The sequence below is a fragment of the Lepidochelys olivacea genome, assembly GCF_965140295.1.
Source record: "Lepidochelys olivacea isolate rLepOli2 genome assembly, chromosome: 2".
Classification (NCBI taxonomy): Eukaryota; Metazoa; Chordata; order Testudines; family Cheloniidae; genus Lepidochelys; species Lepidochelys olivacea.
In genome coordinates this window covers 235438537-235453451 of record NC_140412.1, presented here as the reverse complement: position 1 = coordinate 235453451, position 14915 = coordinate 235438537, and the positions used below count along the sequence as shown (strand labels likewise).

The 14915-nt window shown below is 44.2% G+C and overlaps 1 protein-coding gene across 9 annotated transcripts in view; it reads right to left on the bottom strand.

Moving 5' to 3' along the window:
• The window catches only part of KIAA1217, a 540319-nt gene that overhangs the window by 429616 nt on the left and 95788 nt on the right, over positions 1-14915 (bottom strand). The gene's annotated exons all lie outside the window — the stretch shown is intronic.

Sequence of the window (14915 nt, the reverse complement as noted above, 5' to 3'; positions counted from 1 at the left end):
GGCAAGAGATGAAGATGGCTAGCAGTCGTACTGTACCATCTTCTGCCGAGCAGCCATGAGATGTGGATAGCATGCAGTCCTTCTGCACCGTCTGCTGCCAGCCAAAGATGTAAAAGATAGATGGAGTGGGTCAGAACAAGAAATAGACCAGATTTGTTTTGTACTCATTTGCCTCCTCCCCTGTCTAGGGGACTCATTCCTCTAGATCACACTGCGGTCACTCACAGAGAAGGTGCAGCGAGGTAAATCTAGCCATGTATCAATCAGAGGCCAGGCTAACCTCCTTGTTCCAGTAAGAACGATAACTTAGGTGCACCATTTCTTATTGGAACCCTCCGTGCAGTCCTGCCTGAAATACTCCTTGATGTACAGGCACACCCTTTGTTGATTTTAGCTCCCTGAAGCCAACCCTGTAAGCCGTGTCGTCAGTCGCCCCTCCCTCCGTCAGAGCAACGGCAGACAATCGTTCCGCGCCTTTTTTCTGTGCGGACGCCATACCAAGGCAAGCATGCAGGCCGCTCAGCTCACTTTGGCAATTAGGAGCACATTAAACACCACACGCATTATCCAGCAGTATATGCAGCACCAGAACCTGGCAAAGCGATACCGGGCGAGGAGGCGATGTCAGCGCGGTCACGTGAGTGATCAGGACATGGACACAGATTTCTCTGAAAGCATGGGCCCTGCCAATGCATGCATCATGGTGCTAATGGGGCAGGTTCATGCTGTGGAACGCCGATTCTGGGCTCGGGAAACAAGCACAGACTGGTGGGACCGCATAGTGTTGCAGGTCTGGGACGATTCCCAGTGGCTGCGAAACTTTCGCATGCGTAAGGGCATGTTCATGGAACTTTGTGACTTGCTTTCCCCTGCCCTGAAGCGCATGAATACCAAGATGAGAGCAGCCCTCACAGTTGAGAAGCGAGTGGTGATAGCCCTGTGGAAGCTTGCAACGCCAGACAGCTACCGGTCAGTTGGGAATCAATTTGGAGTGGGCAAATCTACTGTGGGGGCTGCTGTGATGCAAGTAGCCCACGCAATCAAAGATCTGCTGATATCAAGGGTAGTGACCCTGGGAAATGTGCAGGTCATAGTGGATGGCTTTGCTGCAATGGGATGCCCTAACTGTGGTGGGGCTATAGACGGAACCCATATCCCTATCTTGGCACCGGAGCACCAAGCCGCCGAGTACATAAACCGCAAGGGGTACTTTTCGATAGTGCTGCAAGCTCTGGTGGATCACAAGGGACGTTTCACCAACATCAACGTGGGATGGCCAGGAAAGGTGCATGATGCTCGCATCTTCAGGAACTCTGGTCTGTTTCAAAAGCTGCAGGAAGGGACTTTATTCCCAGACCAGAAAATAACTGTTGGGGATGTTGAAATGCCTATATGTATCCTTGGGGACCCAGCCTACCCCTTAATGCCATGGCTCATGAAGCCGTACACAGGCAGCCTGGACAGTAGTCAGGAGCTGTTCAACTACAGGCTGAGCAAGTGCAGAATGGTGGTAGAATGTGCATTTGGACGTTTAAAGGCGCGCTGGCGCAGTTTACTGACTCGCTTAGACCTCAGCGAAACCAATATTCCCACTGTTATTACTGCTTGCTGTGTGCTCCACAATATCTGTGAGAGTAAAGGGGAGACGTTTATGGCGGGGTGGGAGGTTGAGGCAAATCGCCTGGCTGCTGGTTACGCGCAGCCAGACACCAGGGCGGTTAGAAGAGCACAGGAGGGCGCGGTACGCATCAGAGAAGCTTTGAAAACCAGTTTCATGACTGGCCAGGCTACGGTGTGAAAGTTCTGTTTGTTTCTACTTGATGAAACCCCCTGCCCCTTGGTTCATTCTACTTCCCTGTAAGCTAACCACCTGCCCCTCCTCCCTTCAATCACCGCTTGCAGAGGCAATAAAGTCATTGTTGCTTCACATTCATGCATTCTTTATTCATTCATCACACAAATAGGGGGATGACTACCAAGGTAGCCCAGGAAGGGTGGTGGAGGAGGGAAAGAAAATGCCACACAGCACTTTAAGCACAGCACTTTAAAAGTTTACAACTTTAAAATTTATTGAATGACAGCCTTCTTTTTTTTGGGCAATCCTCTGTGGTGGAGTGGCTGGTTGGCCGGAGGCCCCCCCACCGCATTCTTGGGCGTCTGGGTGCGGAGGCTATGGAACTTGGGTAGGAGGGCGGTTGGTTACAGAGGGGCAGCAGTGGCAGTCTGTGCTCCAGCTGCCTTTGCTGCAGCTCAACCATACACTGGAGCATACTGGTTTGGTCCTGCAGCAGCCTCAGCATTGAATCCTGCCTCCTCTCATCACGCTGCCGCCACATTTGAGCTTCAGCCCTGTCTTCAGCCCGCCACTTACTCTCTTCAGCCCGCCACCTCTCCTCCCGGTCATTTTGTGCTTTCCTGCACTCTGACATTATTTGCCTCCACGCATTCGTCTGTGCTCTGTCAGTGTGGGAGGACAGCATGAGCTCGGAGAACATTTCATCGCGAGTGCGTTTTTTTTTCTTTCTAAGCTTCACTAGCCTCTGGGAAGGAGAAGATCCTGTGATCATTGAAACACATGCAGCTGGTGGAGAAAAAAAAAGGGACAGCAGTATTTAAAAAGACACATTTTATAAAACAGTGACTACACTCTTTCAGGGTAAACCTTGCTGTTAACATTACATACATAGCACTTGTGCTTTCGTTACAAGGTCGCATTTTGCCTCCTCCCACCGCGTGACTACCCCCTCAACCTTCCCCCCTCCCTGTGGCTAACAGCGGGGAACATTTCTGTTTAGCCACAGGCAAACAGCCCAGCAGGAATGGGCTCCTCTGAGTGTCCCCTGAAGAAAAGCACTCTATTTCAACCAGGTGACCATGAATTATATCTCACTCTCCTGAGGATAACACAGAGAGATAAAGAATGGATGTTGTTTGAATGCCAGCAAACATACACTGCAATGCTTTGTTCTACAATGATTCCCGAGTACGTGTTACTGGCCTGGAGTGGTAAAGTGTCCTACCATGAAGGACGCAATAAGGCTGCCCTCCCCAGAAACCTTTTGCAAAGGCTTTAGGACTACATCTAGGAGAACCGCAAATGCCAGGGCAAAGTAATCCTTTCACATGCTTGCTTTTAAACCATGTATAGTATTTTAAAAGGTACACTCACCAGAGGTCCCTTCTCCGCCTGCTGGGTCCAGGAGGCAGCCTTGGGTGGGTTCGGGGGGTACTGGCTCCAGGTCCAGGGTGAGAAACAGTTCCTGGCTGTCGGGAAAACCGGTTTCTCCGCTTGCTTGCTGTGAGCTATCTACAACCTCCTCCTCCTCATCATCTTCTTCGTCCCCAAAACCTGCTTCCGTATTGCCTCCATCTCCATTGAAGGAGTCAAACAACACGGCTCGGGTAGTGGTGGCTGAACCCCCTAAAATGGCATGCAGCTCATCATAGAAGCGGCATGTTTGGAGCTCTGACCCAGAGCGGCTGTTCGCCTCTCTGGTTTTCTGGTAGGCTTGCCTCAGCTCCTTCAGTTTCACGCAGCACTGCTTCGGGTCCCTGTTATGGCCTCTGTCCTTCATGCCCTGGGAGATTTTCACAAAGGTTTTGGCATTTCGAAAACTGGAACGGAGTTCTGATAGCACGGATTCCTCTCCCCAAACAGTGATCAGATCCCGTACCTCCCGTTCGGTCCATGCTGGAACTCTTTTGCGATTCTGGGACTCCATCATGGTCACCTGTGCTGATGAGCTCTGCATGGTCACCTGCAGCTTGCCACGCTGGCCAAACAGGAAATGAGATTCAAAAGTTCGCGGTTCTTTTCCTGTCTACCTGGCCAGTGCATCTGAGTTGAGAGTGCTGTCCAGAGCGGTCATAATGGAGCACTCTGGGATAGCTCCCGGAGGCCAATACCATCGAATTGTGTCCACAGTACCCCAAATTCGAGCCAGCAACGTCGATTTAAGCGCTAATCCACTTGTCAGGGGTGGAGTAAGGAAATCGATTTTAAGAGCCCTTTAAGTCGAAATAAAGGGCTTCATTGTGTGGACGGGTGCAGGTTTACATCGATTTAACGCTGCTAAATTCGACCTAACGTCCTAGTGTAGACCAGGGCCTGGAGACTAACCAATTTATTTGAGCATAAGCTTTCGTGAGCTACAGCTCACTTCATCGGATACGAATATAGACTAACACGGCTGCTACTCTGAAACCTGTCATTAAACTTAAGTAGTTAGCACATATTCTAAAGGACCATTCAAGGAGAAGTGGCCAGTTAACAACCTTGTAGTCATAGGGCATGAAGAGGGGTTAGTGGGTTACAGATTGTTGTAATAAGCCACAAATTCGGTGTCTTTATTAAGACCAAGAGATTTAGTGTCTAGCAAATTTATAGGTTCATTCGAAAGTATAATGTCTGGTTTCACACATATTTAGTGTATTGTGTGAGGTACATCACATATGATATGCACAACTTCAATGATCAGCATCTATCCATTAAACTCTCACAAGAATTCTCCCACACTAGCATCAACTTCCTGGACACCAGGATCAGCTTCAACAATGGAACCCTACAGACAATTATAGGCAAGAAACCCACTGATCACCACACCTACCTTCACAGATCCAATAATCACCACAAACACATCAAGAATTTTTTTTTTTTACAGTAGGCACTCAGATACCACAGATATGCTCTCAGGAGGAAGTCTGCAGTACACACTTAAACACACTCAAAACCACCTTCACCAAACAAGGACACGCCACCAGAGAAGTAGCTCTCCTCATGGAACAGGCCACCCAAATACCCTGAGAGAACCTGCTGCAATACAGAAATAAAACACCCCTTGTTGTCATCTACCACCCCACACTGGAACCCATATGGCAAATCATCAAACAATTACAACCCATACTTGTTGGGGACCCATCCTGAAAAAGATTACTTACCATGTGCAGTAACTAAGGTTCTTCTGGGTGGTTGTCCCTGTGGGTGCCATCAACAACTACAACCCTCAGCAGGAACCTGCACACATTCCACCTGAGCACTCTATATCAATATGTGCAACAATTATGCCCATTATGGACATCTGCAAAGCATCAACCTGTGTGTCAGCCCACATGTTCACAGAGCATTACGCCAGAGAGCAACACTTGTCATCAGATGCTCTACTTGGACTTACAGTTTTATCATCTGCCACAACTGCAATTCCAAAGCCCCTTCCTTCCACGGAGGGGCACTCCTCTACAGTCACCTAAAATGGAGCGCCCCTAGGGACACTCCTCGAAGAAGAAGAAAAGGTTACTTACCCTGTGCAGTAACTGAGGTTCTTCGAGATGGATGTTCCTGTGGTGCTCCACTACTCTTTACTTTGGAGTTCATGCTAAACACTTTGAGGTAGAAATGCAACCGGGGTGGGGGTTTTGGCACACAGCACTATGTAACCACCAGAGGCAGCGTGAAATGGTGACAGTGCATGTTTGACCCAACCAGGTACTACTACTGAAATTCTCCGATCACAGGTGCACACGCGCAGATTCACCTAAAGTGGAGCACCCACAGGGACACTCCTCGAAAAAGAATAAAACTTTCCTGAACCTTCTCTTCTTGCCTTCAAACAATCCCCCAACCTCATCATCAGAAGCAAGGTCCCCACAGACCAGGACACACCAACTCAAAGCAGCATCAGACTGCCAGAATAATAGATGCAAAGCCTCCAGATATATCTCCACTGTTACAATAATCAATACCCCCCACAATAACCTTTCGAGATCCATGGGTCCTACACATGCCTATTAAAACATGTGGTGTCCCTTAGCCAGTGCACTAAATGCTCCAATAACTGTGTGGGTAAAACCAGAAAAACACAGTGCTCTTGAATCAATTCACATGGGAAAATAATAAAAGACAAAGACACCATATCACCTGAGGATGAACACTTTTCACAAAGCAATTACTCTGTACCTGACCGATCAGTCTTCATCCTCAAAGGAAACCTGCCCAAACACTTCCAGAAGACAAGCCTGGGAGTTTAGTGTCTAGCAAAGTTATGAATTTAACAATCATGGTCTAATAAAGACACTGGGTTTATGGCATGAAAAGATGGGAGTTACCTTACCAAGTTAGCACTGACCCCGCACTTGGTAAGGCAACTTCCATCGTTTCATGGGCTGTGTATTTATACCTGCCTACTGTATCTTCTACTCCATGCGTCTGATGAAGTGGGTTTTAGCCCACTAAAGCTTATGCCCAGATACATTTGTTAGTTTCTAAGGTGCCACAAGGACTTCTCATTGTTGTTGTTTTTAAATATACATATTTTTTAAAAACAACAATATTGGTTACTTATCCACAAACCCTCACTTTTAAAAACTGGATATAGGTGATTCCAGACATACTCTAATAATGTTAAACTTTCATTTCCTTCAAACATAAGTATGTTTATTAGTGTTTATTAACAAAAGAAAAATTCCAACAAAAATTATACTTATTGTTTGGATGACTTATAAGAACAGCCATACTGGGTCAGACGAATGGTCCATCTAGCTCAGTATCCTGTCTTCCAATAATGGCCAGTCCCAGATGCTTCAGAGGGAGAGGCCAGGCCAGGGCAACTTATTGAGTGTTCTATCCTTGACATCCAGTCCCAGCTTTTAGCACTCATATGTGTAGGGGACACCCAAAGCATGCATCAAAACATTGCATTTTTAATGCAGTCTGCCCTGCAATGTTTATTCCTATTTCCACTCCTCATTGTGCCCTAGCCTGCTGCTAACCGTATAAAAGTTGGGCTCTAGCAGAGAAACCCACTTCAAAAAGAGGTGTGCCAACCAATCTGTTAAGTGACTGAAACTATAATAGTTCTCTAGTGAGAAGCTCAGAGCAAAATAAACAAAACAAGCCCCTAATTACTTTAAGAAACCTACAGGAAAATGTGTGTGTGAGGGGGGAGACTTTTCCATTAAAAAGAAAAAGATTTATAAAAAGAAAAAAAAGTGATGAAACTATTAAACAGTTTCCTAGTTAATAGCCAGAATATATTGCACATGTGTATCCCAAAGGATACATGGGATTATGTATTTTGTGTAAATTAATTATATATCAACTACCAAGTCTGCTTAGCACATCTTTGGAAAACAGAACAATGGTATAGATGACAACGAGTAGTATTCTGGTTAAATTTTTAAACGAGCATAAAGAAATTAGCAGCCCAAACTCTACTGAATTTCAATGAAATTTGGCTGCCTAATTCTCTTCGGCTCCTCTGAACATTCCCAGCCATAACATATGTAATGTTTCTAGAATCAAACTTAAGAGACAAATATATTCATTAAAACAAGTGAATCTGAGGGCCTCCTTTGGTAACATTCAGACAAAAATTAATTATTAACATAAACTTTGCTTCATTTTGAGATATTAAAAAGAAATTTGTTAGGAAGGCAAGTAGTTACATGTTAGCATTTCAGAAGATGGAATGTTAACCAGAAAACTATGGCGCCCCAGATGAATTACTCATTAAACAGTAAAGGTATTAAAAGGAGACTGAGTCAGACAATGGTTGTTAATAAACAAGCTTGAAAATGCAGAGATTTAACCTCTGTTTGACAACAGCTTTATTTTGCTGGCTGTTTTTATAAAGCAGAAACAGTAAACATGATTGCTGATTCCTTTGTCTGGGCATTAGCACTGAGACATCTTGGATAAAGTCAACAGAAAGTAGCTATGAACTAGCAAACTGTTGTGTAACTTTCAAAAGGAAGCAACTTATATGCACCAATCCTGCATTTGTGCATAGAAAATGGGGACTTGGTTGAGAAAAATCAGGTAACTAAACACTTTTAATGGCCAATTTTCACATTCAAAGTGGGATTTGCTCAGTTAATTTTGGCATCCACTCAGCCTGACACTTCAGGAATTGGCATTTACTGTGCTTTTTCATACCACAAGATGATAGCTTTTCATTGCCAACATCAGCACATACAATAAACTAAATTATATCTCCACACATGCAGATGTGTAGAAGAGATTAAAAGGGTACAGGAATTCTCTCCCACCTCCACCCTTCCAGGCCAGAACACTGGCTTCTAGTGTTGGAGAGTGGCTAGCAGTGGCATGGCCAGCATGGGATATTTGGGTGGGCCCCAACTTCAGGTGGGTGAGCAATTACGGGGTGGGCTGGGAGGGTGGGAGGGATGGAGGCCCGCCTCCCTTCACCCCCTGCAGCTGGCCTTGTCTGCAGGGGATGACAGATGGACCCTCTGGCCAGGGGGCTCCCAAGGGCCCCAGGCACGGACCCAGCTCCAGGAGACACTGCCCTCCAGCGTGCTCCCGACTCCTTTCCAGGTCCCACTGCCCCACACTGGGCCTGGCTCAGCCAGGCAGCAGGCCTACCCTTTTATTTATTTATTTTTTAAAGACCTCCTCTACCGCCGCTGGCTGCCTGCTTGCTCACCCTCTTCATGGTGGCAGATTTGCCACTGGGCTAACTTGGGGCCCTGGAAAATGGGCGCTCCCATGCCCCCACCAGCTCCGCCCACAGGAGCGGGGTTGGGGCACAGGGGCTTGTCCCACTCCACCTGTCCGCAGGAGCGTCAGGCGAGCAGAGCACAGCAAGCCCCCATGCCCTGACCCTGCTCCCCCGCGCCCTGAACCCACTTCCCGTCTGGAGCACCAGGACGGTGGAGCAGGGCAAGCCCTCATGCCCCAACCTTGCTCCCTGGCAGGAGTTCCAGGTGTGCGGACAGAGTGGGGCAAGCACCTGCGCCCCAACCCCGCTCCCCGGCAGGAGCACCAGGTGGGCGGACGAAGCAGGTCAAGCCTCTGTGCCCCGACCCCGCTTCCCAGCAGGAGTGTTGGGCAGGTGGGCGGAGTGGGGCAAGCAATGTGTCCAAGGCAGAGCCGGCGTTGGGCCTGGATGCTAAGTAGGTGGGCCACGCCCCATCTAAGCCCACCCGTGGCTACACCTCTGGTGGCTAGTGGCTCCAGTGAGGGCATTTCTGGATGAAGTTAGGGTAGGACACTAAAAAGGCTGTGCTGTGGAGAGTGCTAGCTGCACTAGTTGAACAGACATAGCAATGGATCTTCCCTTCTTTACAGCCCCCTGACACCTAGAAGAACTATACTTCCAGGCACCTTGTGAGTGAAGCTGCTGTCACCCCCCAGTATGGGTCAAGCTAACAACACCCATAATAGTGGCAAAAATATTCAGAAACATCTGGATGCAGATATTCCAAATATGGTTCATAGATTCCAAGGCTGGAAGGGACCATTGTAATCATCTAGGCTGACCTCCTGCATCACACAGGTCATAGAACTTCCCCAAAATAATTCCTAGAGCATATCTTTCAGAAAAACATCCAGTCTTGATTTAAAAATTGCCAGTGATGGAGAATCCACCATGACCCTTAATGAATTGTTCCAATAGTTAATTACTCTCACTGTTAAAAATGTATGCCTTATTCAGAGTCTGAATTTGTTTAGCTTCAACTTCTACCCATTGCATCATTTGACACTTTTGTCTGCTAGACTGAAGAGCCCATTATGAAATAATTATTCCCCATGTATGTAGTTACAGACTGAGATCAAGTCACCCTTACATTTCTCATAGGTTAGAGATGCAAGACAGCAGTATGACTTCCAGAGTGTTTTCTGTCTATTGGGAAATGAGGTTATCAGAGACTTTCCTTCACTAGGCACACTATGCATTCCAGCATCTTGTTTATTCAGTCAACCACCTACTGAATTTAAATCCCCAAGTTTATTCTTAACCAAGAACATACGTTGGGGACAGAAAGAAAAAGACTTAATATATTTTCCATCCTTTCTGTTATTATAGTTAACGTAAAGCCTGATGAAATTGAAGTGACCTGATATTATTTATATATAATGGACTATTTGGCTCATAATTTTCAAGGTGCTGGACACACATGTAAAAGAGCGCGACACCTGCCCCAAAGACCTTACACTCTGAAGATACCTGTAAAACAATACTACAGTATTCATCCATAACATGCCAGTTATACTATTTTAAGATGTCATGTTTCCCCCTCCCCCACAAAAGAGAGTCAGTAGCACAGCACATTATAATGAGTCTGATTTTCAGAGGTAGGCACACCTACTTTCATCTGCCATTTTGTTGCTCAGTCACCCATTTTTGTGAGATCCCTTTGTAACTCTTCCCAGTCTGCTTTGGGCTTAACTATCTCGAGTCATTTTGTATCATCTGCAAACTGTGCAGCTTCACTGTTTATCCCCTTTTTCCAGGTCATTTATGAATATATTGAACAGAGACAGGGCAAGTGACTTGCCCACAGAAGAATGTAGCTCAATCTAAATGAGAACATGTGCACACGCACACACACACACCTTTGCCCTAATGAACCAGTTTCCTTCAGATACAGGACTAGCTAGGATACAAATTACAAAGCACTCTATACTCTCCTTGCTTAGGAATCAAGCACTTCTCCTGTGGATCTATTTCTCTTGCAAGTTGCGTATATTTCTTGATCTTCTGATCAAACACAATCCCACAGATTGATACTAGCATGCAGTGGCTTGTACTAAGCATGTTGTGGTGTACAAGAACCAATTACAAGCAAAGAGAAACAACTCTGTTTGCAATAAAAGAACAGATCCTATGTGTAGAGCTGGAATTTAAGTGAGCCTGTTCAATAAAACGTGAGCAACCACTGTTTTCTTGCACTCCCATAGCAACAATTGAAATACTGGCAAAGGTGAAAACTGCCACAATTTAAATTCTTCAAAAGTTACACGCACACACACACACACACACAATGTGGCTACATAAAGACCCCATCAATTTGATTTAAAAGAGAACAAACATACCGGTTGATTAGGATAAAACCCATATATGTATAAATAACTGCATTGAGAAAAAGATAATTCATAATACAATAATTAAACATAATACATTTAGGTTGGGATTTTTCAGCGTCAGCTTAACACTGCTCCCACGGAAGTCAATGGTAAAGCTCCATTGGTTTCAGTGGCAAGGGAGAGTTAGGCCAACGTTGAGTGCTTTGGAAAATCCCACCCCTAGGCTCTTAATTTCTTATCTGTAAATAAGATCCACCAATCCAATGCTGAGAGATTTCCTGCCCCACATCAAAACAGTAAGCAGGACAAGAGACATGTAAGAATTTGTCATTATACCTGTATCAAATACCAGCTCCCTCTCAAAACACCCTCTCAGGTGAACATTCTTTGCCCTAGAGAAAGTTGACAAAGCACAGCTTTCAAAGGGGAAAAAAACAAAAAAGAGTGTACCTGCAACTGGATTGATGGATCTCAGCAATAGAAACCAGACACCCTGAGAGTGGATTAGTCATAGTAGTACAGATCAACTTTGGAGTCTATGTAGTATAGTACACAAAAGATTATTGGAGTAGATACAAAACTATTCAAAAAGCTGTCTCAATCCTTCTCCTATCCCTGTTTCCTAGGAAGAGGCTAAAACAGCATGCAAATTTGCCAGTTTCCATATCATACATATAGTGAAGAAAGGACTTCAAGGAGATTCTCTATCATCTCTTTTGCATCAAGGGAAAATAGATATACTAGAAGAAGAATACATAAAGGAATTACATGTACATGTAGTGTTCACCTACTCAAGATTACTAACATGTTAGAGAGAAGGTTTGGTAAATAGCTATTTCTGAAAAGACCATGTAAGGAACATTATTAAGCCATGTATCTGACCTGCATTTAAGACTCTACAGAGGAAAAAGTTATAATGGCACTGATTTTGACTCTATGATAAACCCAGTGGAATGTTTCTCTATTATAACATACATGCATGCACATTTCCTACATGGCCTGTGTACTCTGTTCTTGCATAGAAAAAAATAAAGTGATATTTACAAAGTTCTGCTTTCAGAGCACTTCACGCTTGGATCACTGCAACCTCTCTTCCACAAATCTAGTCCTTAGTTAAACCTTACATCTTTACATGTTCTTTTATCCATTTCAAATTATTATTTCCAGTATCTTCCTGAAGGATGAGTCCAAAAGAATTACCATTCATAGATTTTTTTTAATTGGATGCGGTCATGGCCGATTAGTTAAAAGTGTAACCTACCAGTTTGTATTATATCAGGCACATGAATGTAATATGAATGTGTGTATCATTGTTTTCTATTATGTATCTTCTCATTCATAGGCAGTACCATGAAATGTCCAAGGATCTTGTATTATTGGACATTCATGTGACACTACACCCCATATTCTTCACAGTGATATTAATGAGATATGGTTATAGCATAATTATGATGCATTTTATGCATGATAAGTCAGGTGAGGTGTCATTGGAAGTTATGATTTTCTGAATATGATTATCCTATTTGTATGAATGTATCATTTTTGTATCTGAAGTTATAAATATTGACTATGTATCGCTATTTCAAATGTAGTTACACCTGGGTAACGCCCACTAGACAAGATGCTTTCAGTCTAGATAGTGGGTGGGGAAGGGCCTATTCAGGGCAATGGGGCCTTAGAAAAAAAACAGTAGGCCTTAGGAGAAGCTTATCTCCCACCTGGGGAGCCTTCCTGAGAACACTACAGACAGCCTCCGAGTAATGACTACTATGATTCTACAAGGACATGTGATGAGACCACCTGTCTCTAGCCTCCATCTTGAGATGTCAGTATTTTTCCACAGACTGGTCTGGGAACCAAGCTTTGGGAACATAAGCGCCCACCATAAGCAAAAGCTATATAAGGCAGGGAGTGACATCACTTGGTGTTCTTCACTCCCCACCCAAGACAACTCCTGGAAACACCTAAGGAAAAAAGACTGAACTGGGGGAAGTGCTGGACCCAGGCTAAAGGGATTTCTAGTCTGTGAATGGAACCCCTGGGGATTCCAAGCTGTAAAGCAAGTGCAGCTTGCCCCTTAAGAATCTGTAACTGGCTTGTATCATCTCTTAGGGTGAGACTCTGCTAATTCATAGCCAATCTATTTAGTATATTAAGCTTAGTTTGTGTTTTTTGTTTATTTGCTAGGTAATCTCCTTTGATCTGTTTGCTATCACTTATCACTCAAAATTTGTTTTGTAGTTACTAAATTTGTTTTTGCTTTATCTAAACCAGTGAGCTGGAGTGAAGTGTATGGGAATCTTAGCTCAGGGGCAGAAGGCTGTTGCATATTCCTCTCCACATTGAGGGAGGGGACAAATTTTATGAACTTATGCTGCACAATTCCCTGTGCTGCACAAGACGGTATAATTTTGGGTTTATACTTCAGAGGGGGTGTGTGCCTGAGGAGCTGGGAGTTGGCCTTAGCTGTAGCCTACCTATGCAGGGGCTGATCAGAGAGCCTGCATGTAACTGCAGCTGGGTGTATCCCTACCTGTATGTATGTTAGTGAAAGTGCAGACTGGAGGGCTTTGCAGCTTGTCACAGTAGTACAGTGTGAGAGAGAGCCCAGGCTGGTGGATCAGGGGGCTCAGTGATATCCCAGTTCCAGGTGGCACCCCAGGGGGAATCCATCACAGTTCATATGCTCATTTCATTTATTATTATATTACTATTATTTATATTTTGCTATCACCCACATTGTGCTAGGCACTCTCTAAAGTTATAGGGAGAGACAATCCCCAATTAAAAACATTTTGAGCAATAAAAAAAGTGGATGATGATGGGGTAGGACAAGGATATACCACAGAAGCAGAGCAGTCAGAGTGATGCCTGGCACACATTATTATTTCCAGTGTTTTGGTGTTTGCGGGCAGCTGGGGGGTTGATTTGTATATGCATAAACTATCAAACTGCTTTTCTATCTAGTGAGTATTAGCTGTCTAATTTCTTGTAGGCGTCAAGGCAGAAGTAGATTTCAAGGAGAGATTTGCATTGGTCCAAATGCCAACAATGAAATATTTATTCTAATTTCATACTGTACATGCCTACTTAGAGATTGGCTGAGGAAGAGTTGCCAATGGTGAATCAAAAATTTATACTTCTGCTGCATCTCTTTCAATATGAGGACTCTCCAACAGGTTACTTACTATGCAAGCATCATAACCATGTTTATGTCAGAAAGGCTGGGGAGTGTGCTTTGTTGAAAGTAACATAGCTGTTTGCATGAACATTCTCTACACATAAAGAGAAAGCCGAGACTCCCTGGTGCGTTCTTTGTGAAGCCAATCTGGAGCCAGATACACTAACATTCTTCAATACATTTCTATTTATGTACAGAAAAATGAGGAATAATCCTCCTGGTGTTTAGAATTACACAGGAAAAAGCAGATGAGAACCTCTCATAATAGAGTCAAAACAGAGCAGTAAGTAGCTGATGGAGAATGAACTAATTAATTGTTGAAAATAAATCCATTTATTCATGTCTGAATATCATTGACATCACAGCAGAATTTTCTAAAGCTTTCATGATCAATCATTAGTGATAGGGTGGAATGAAATTCCCTGAATTCCTATTCATGGTTTTGGTTTGATGGACAGCAAGGACAATAACTATCTAGATTATTGAAAGCTACAATTTTTTAGGAACTCACCTTTTAAAAATAAAGATTTGTGTATCTTTAATAAAAACAAAATGACAAACTTTCTGAAAAATGAAAATTTAGCTGAGCTTGCAGCTTTTCCCATTCTAGCTCTGAAGAGAAGAAGATATCCATCTAGACTTTATCCATTTGTCTCCAAGACCACCAATGGCACCATTTCACTGGAGCAAGTCAGAAAGAGGTACCTTTTACATTATTTACACTCTCTATTATGAATCAATGTCCAAAATGTACATTAAAACTAAGATAAACAACAAGGCAGACGTGATCCACCACACAAGTGAAACAATACAACAGCAGCCATCCGCAGGACATCTGTCTGCTGCACTGAAAAAATAAGCTATTGAAGCCTCCAGACAACATGAAGATTGAAGGTGACAATACAGTTT